This window comes from Pyrgilauda ruficollis, unplaced genomic scaffold (genome assembly GCF_017590135.1).
Source record: "Pyrgilauda ruficollis isolate IOZ18807 unplaced genomic scaffold, ASM1759013v1 scaffold7, whole genome shotgun sequence".
In the NCBI taxonomy this organism is placed as follows: Eukaryota; Metazoa; Chordata; class Aves; order Passeriformes; family Passeridae; genus Pyrgilauda; species Pyrgilauda ruficollis.
In genome coordinates this window covers 11450630-11456616 of record NW_024528821.1, presented here as the reverse complement: position 1 = coordinate 11456616, position 5987 = coordinate 11450630, and the positions used below count along the sequence as shown (strand labels likewise).

At 40.5% G+C, this 5987-nt stretch overlaps 1 protein-coding gene and 1 long non-coding RNA gene across 2 annotated transcripts in view; one reads left to right on the top strand and one right to left on the bottom strand.

The window, feature by feature from the left end:
• Window positions 1-327, bottom strand: part of LOC121363066 (EOLA-like protein) — a 3374-nt gene extending 3047 nt beyond the window's left edge. The window contains exon 1 of the mRNA XM_041485125.1: window positions 148-327. The gene's annotated coding sequence lies outside the window, so the exon portion shown is untranslated. The remainder of the gene's footprint in view (window positions 1-147) is intronic.
• On the top strand, window positions 7-4862 carry LOC121363067. The gene is made up of 3 exons (XR_005956629.1): window positions 7-193; window positions 1459-1563; window positions 4702-4862. It is a non-coding gene; the product is annotated as an uncharacterized LOC121363067 (long non-coding RNA).
• The last annotated feature ends 1125 nt before the right edge of the window (window positions 4863-5987 follow it).

Sequence of the window (5987 nt, the reverse complement as noted above, 5' to 3'; positions counted from 1 at the left end):
AGCCCCGAGGCCGGGCACAGCCCCGCTCCCGGCGCCGCCTCACGGCCGCAGGCGCTGCCTCCCGCGGCCCGGCCCGGTCCCCTGCGCTGGCTCCGCGGGGAGCGCTCCGCGCCGCGCGGCCATGGAGGCCCCGGGGCCGCCGCCTACCTGCGCCACCGGCTCCGGCCCTCCGCTCCGCCGGCCCGCCCGCACGGTGGGTGCCGGGAGCGGGGCGGGGCGGGCCGGGAGGCGGCGGCCCTGCGGGCGGGGGCGCGGGGACTGCAGCGCTGAAAGGAACGCGGCTGCGGCGTTCCTGCGGCTTCTCGGCCGTCCCGGGAGGCGGGATGGGGTTATGGCCTGGTCCCCCGCGATCCGGAGTGGCGGGGCCCGGTGCCGAGGGGAGGAGGCAGCTGCGTGTGCCCTGCCCGGGGGTGCCCGGTGCGGCACTGCCGGGCTCACGGCCAGGGTCACTGCCAGGCTCGGGCGATGCGCTGGGTGCCCTCCTGGGAGCACTGTGCCCTCAGCACCGCGGGGGTGCCTGTGCGGCTCTGCACCCGGCCGTGCGGGGCTTCGCGCCTCTGGTCATCACTAAAACAATTGAGCACGTGAAAATTCAGCGGCTCTCACCTCCCTGCTTTCTCTGGCCGCGAGTTCGTTCGGGACAATTTCCCGAAGTGCTCTTATCCAGCCCTACTCCCTGAGGACAGTCTTACCTGTATCCTGATGCGCTCCATGGCGTGTTTTGCATCAAGGCTTTGCCCTTCTAATACAGGCGGTTTGAACAACGCAGTTACTGTTTGCCAACAGGTTTTGTGTGTTTTGGTCCCTCTGTGAACCCTGGCAACGTGTGGGGATCTAGTAAGTACAGTAAAATTTGGAGACTTTATAGGAAAAGATAATTTGGAAAACGACAGGGTTAAGAATAGATGTATAGTCATGCTATATGTGTTCAGTTTTAATGGGCAGCCTATATATATAGGCTGAAAAAAGCCAGTGAACACGTGTTTTTACATGGTAATTTCCATACATATACAAATCAAAGTGACCTCATTAAGGCAGACAGTGGTACTAGAGATGGCTACTGATGCAGCAGGTTGAAGAGTTGAGTCCTGCCTGAATTTCTGCAGGTACAGAAGATAAAAAAATGCAGATATATCTGTGTCCATGTAAAAATCAGGGGAAATTCATCTCTCCTGTAAAGCCACAGCTTTCAGCTGAGGGCGGTAAATACAACAAGCATTTGGGGAGCATTGCCATGCATACAGCATTGGAGAGAAAGAAAGGGAGGGGAGAATGTTGACCTAAAGGATGAGTTAGAAGAGACAGACAAGTGGAAAAAGAAAAGTGTTAGAGAAGGAAAAGAAAAAATAGTAGTATTTACAAAGGGCAAAAGTAATGATGACCTTTCTTTTGTCTTTTGCTCTGTTAAATCACATTTCTTAACCGTGAGAAATCTCAAAGCTACTTTAACAATTCCAGGAACTCACAGGTGGAAGAGTCAAGTGATCTGCTGGAATTACACTGAGAGAAGAGAGATGGGCGGATCCTGTGCTGAGAAGGGCAGAGGAACTTCATAAGCAGAAGGTAGGACTAATGACAGGGTTTTTTTTGTTCAAGTGTCTGACTTTGTGAATAATGGATATTTATTGGTAAAACCTTACAAGTAACCTCAGTATTCTGTAGCTGCAGGGTTAAATGATTCTTTTCTGATGATAAGCCCTTCACATAACTTTTATGAGAGCCAGTTCTGGCATATGCTTTAAATACACCTTCAGTGAATTTTGTGTATTTTGAAGTATTTTATGGCTGATAGAATTTAACTGTTGAGACTTAGTTTTACTTATTACCATTTTCTGAAATTTCTGCTTCATTATCCCATTTTCCCCCTGGATATTTCCAATATCTTGTTCAAAGTGTTCCAGATAGTCATTCCTGTCCTTTATGAAAGATCGTAACAAGAAGAGAAATTAATAGATGATGTGAATTTAAGTTCATTGTAGTGTTTACAGGGTTATTACTTTAAATGCTTTTTTTTTGCTTTAAGCTGTTTCCATCTTACTACATGTGCATGGTTAGTACAAGAACTGTTGAATCTGTTCAGAGTTGCAAGTGAGAATGAACTTTCATGGGGGTTTTGGTATTTGCTTTTGGTATTTTTCCACTGTGTAATTGTATTTTATGTGGGGGTTATTTCTTTTGAGGACAGTATAGGCCAGAATGTTTTCAGGTTGTGTAACCAGCTTTGTTTTTGTTCATGTACCTTATGGCATGATTTTGTATCATGTATTTCATGACATAAATAAAATAGATTTTTTTTCCTTGATCTAAGGAAAAATCTCCAGTGTACTTAAAATCTCGAGTCTAACAGCTCTGAATAAAATACAAATAGCAGAAGAAATGTGTGCTACTACCAAAGGTGAATAAATATTTTGAAAATCTCCTCTCACAAAATGGTGTTACTTGGTTTGTAGAAACCTTGTCCCATATATTGGAACACTCACCAGAAGACTTAACAATTTCTAGCAGCATGTAAATAAGGCTCTGTAATTAGCAGTCCTTGTGTATTGTTCAGCCTTTTGTGTGATGAGTGGTAAAGGGACTCTAGTAGGTTTTCTCAGGATTGAAGATAATGATTCAAAGTGTACATTCAAAGATAATGTACAAAGTGAATATGAAAAAGAAAATTCATTGTGATCTTAGCAGATGATCAGCTTATGCTTGGCATCTTAGATGCACTTTATTGTTTTCTGGTCACTGTGGCTTTCACATGCTAACACCAATCCCAAATTATCTCCTCTTGCTGCAAGAAGAGATAATACCTCACATACAATCTCACCACCAGGAAATTCTGCCACTCCTGTCTGTGCTTCTATAACCTCTACTTCATTTCAATGCCTCTATATTAGCTTTTCTTAGGGTGTCCCCAAATTTAATTTTGATAGAACAGAAACTACATAATTCCCATTACAGAATGTGTCTCTGCTTTCTGTGGAGCTAAAACAGTGCCTGGTACATCATTTATAAGGACTCAGCTCTGATCTCATCTAGATAGGCAAGCATTGCTGTGCTCCTTGTCACATTCACTTAGTAGCTGATTTTACAGGGTTCAGTACCCAGCAATAGGGCCTGGGATATCTTGTGTCAAAATCAGGTCAAGGGACTTGATCAGCTGCAGTTCATTTCCAAAGTGGGGACTGATGTGGTACAGTATGTTCCAGAAAACTGGGGATCAAAACTGAAATTTCAGCTGTTAATAACGCATGAAATACAATTCAATATAATTATTTGTATGGAATGGTCACTATTTTAATAGCTGACATTCATGGGAATCTGTATTGTGTTGACATTTGAACAGACGCTACATTTTAGAACATCAAACAATGTGGGATGTGATGCTGCAACTGTATTCTTTTGGCAGTAATTCCATCATAAGGACTTCTACCAGCCTTTTACATTTTGCCCCCTTTGCCTTAATTTTACTCAGTCTCTGATTCGAACATTATAGTTAAAATAATACTTCTATTTTGCCATGTTGTTTTGTATTTCTTTGTACTTATCATAAGAAATTATGACTGTCTTAAGCTTGGTTCAGTAAATACATCTCCAGTTTCTTTAGATTATTCTCTTTAGTACCAGATTTGTTGCAATACTGTGTTTTCTCTTATTTTTTTTGACACACGCCTTGCCCCCCACACCCTGCAAGTAGAGCATATTTCTGGTTTGTAACACATCACTGACATCACTAGCCTTGTCAAAAATTAGGGCATCATAAATAGTCATGGATTGTTGGTGACTTACACCAAAGTTGTCTTGTGTCTGAGAAATACTTTAAAGAGGTATATACAACAGGCCAAAGCATTAAATATTCTTTCAGTACTCTACAGTGTGCTAGACACCCCTAGGCCCCTACTGCCCCCACTTGTGCCATGTCCTGCCTTGTCCCTTTTCCGTTAGATCTTGCTGCTGAATTTTCTTTGTGTTTGCACTGGGCATCAGTTGTGTGAGCATGAGACAGCCAGGTCTGCTGGTGACTTCTATCTGCTAAGTGATTTATTTCTAAACTTACAGATGGCTAATATTTAGAGCCAATCCTGGTTCTTCTGCTTTTTTGAAGGTTAAAAGAAGGTTGCAGCTATAGGCTGAGCCTCAAGCTAGCTGATTTAGAAACATCTTGTGTAGCTCTCCATAGCAATCTTTTTTGATTGAGATACGTGGCTTCATGCTGAGGTAATCTGCAGGGGAAGGAGAGCTTGTAGTAATGAGCTCTCCTTCCCCTGCTGATTATTATGTCCAATCCACAGGCAACTCTGCTGTATGTAGCTGCATAAAACATTTTAAAAGATAAGACTGATCAACACCTTTTTATGGCCATAAGCCCTCAACCAGGGGTCATGCCCTCTGAAATGCTGAAAACTTTTCTAAAATTAATTTGCACTCCTGCTATAAAGGGAGTAGCTATCTTTAATTCTCTAATTGATGCTGTCTAGCTTTATAATTATTTGGGGTTTTAATCTGTTTTCAGATGCAAGGTGTTACTGCAAGTTTTAAAAAATCATAAAGAGCTCCTTCTAATAGATAAGTAATAGAATGTTTGCTCTACTAAACTAAAATATTAATATTTTCCTTTGTAAAATCTACTTTATATGATAGTTAAAATGCTTGGGAGTTCTTCCACAAATTCTACTATGTTTGGCTAAGTGCCTTTTTGTTTCATCTAATCAGGAGACACTTAGAAGAGAAAATGAATTGCCTCACCATTTTGAATTAACCGCAAAAGATACTCCTGACAAGATCTGTAAGAAAAAGAATTCATATGCAGAAGCAATTGCATTTTCTGACTGGTTCTTTGTGTTCTTTTATGACCAAAACATTACTTTCTGACTATTGATAAAACACTGATCGAAATGGAAAATGCAGTTTTCCTCTCAATTATCTTTGTCTTTGAGCTATCTTCCCTGAGAGAAGTGCTTCCACATCAGGGGTCAGTTTAGTTCTGTTTCTTCTTGTCTTTTTGGTGGGAAGGTTTTTTTACCTTTGTTTTGGGGGCTTTTGAGGTAATTTTTGTTTGGTTGATGTGGAATATTGGTGTCTGTATAGTCTATCTTACAGCAGGTACCAATAAATGATTTGTTATATTACTGGGAAGAAAATTATTAAAGAATTCAGGGAAGATGTTGCTTCTAGCTGATACCAGTTGCTTTTCTGTTCTTGCTGTCTAAAAATATTTGCAATAAAGGGGAAACTTAAAATATGCATATAGATGTTTGTGTAGAGTTGCTGTGCATGTTTATGATTGTGATGATTCGAAAAATGTATAAAAGTCAAATATTGAACTGATTGGTTTGATGTGTGATGATTAAAACTGGTTTTAGCATTCTACATAAGATTTAAAAATAGTTAGCTTCTGACTTGCTCTTCCTAATAAGCTCTTATGTATATTACTGAATGAGTTTTGTGAGTTTCACTGCAGCAATAACCATTCTATCTGTTTGGGATTATTTGTCTTATAAACGTTGAACTTTAGGTCATATTTTGAACTAAACTGTCTCATATTTTCTCTGTATTCTTTTATTTCTTTGTTTTCAGGATTATATATATATATATATATACATATATATATATATATACGACTTAATTGCTTTCTTAATTGTCAGGAGTCTTGATTTCCATTTCCTTATTGTCCCCATTAGCAAATGCAGTATATTTTCATCACATGTTCCTACTTAGATGAAGGGTTACCTTTCTTCAGGTATATTTGCAAAGAGAAAGCAGTCTGCTATCAGTTGTTCCTAATCTAAATGTACACTGGTGTTTTAATCACTAATAAACATGTCAAACAAACTCATTTCTAATACATCAGCAAGCAGAAATAAAAAGAATATATATATAAAAGTAGATTTTGTCCAAAATCTGAACGTAGTTTTGAATGGAGGTCAAGGTACAGGTCTTAAATGAGAGGGGTTTTTTTTTCTCTTGAAGTTTAACATGCATTCTTCCTGTCTTTTGCG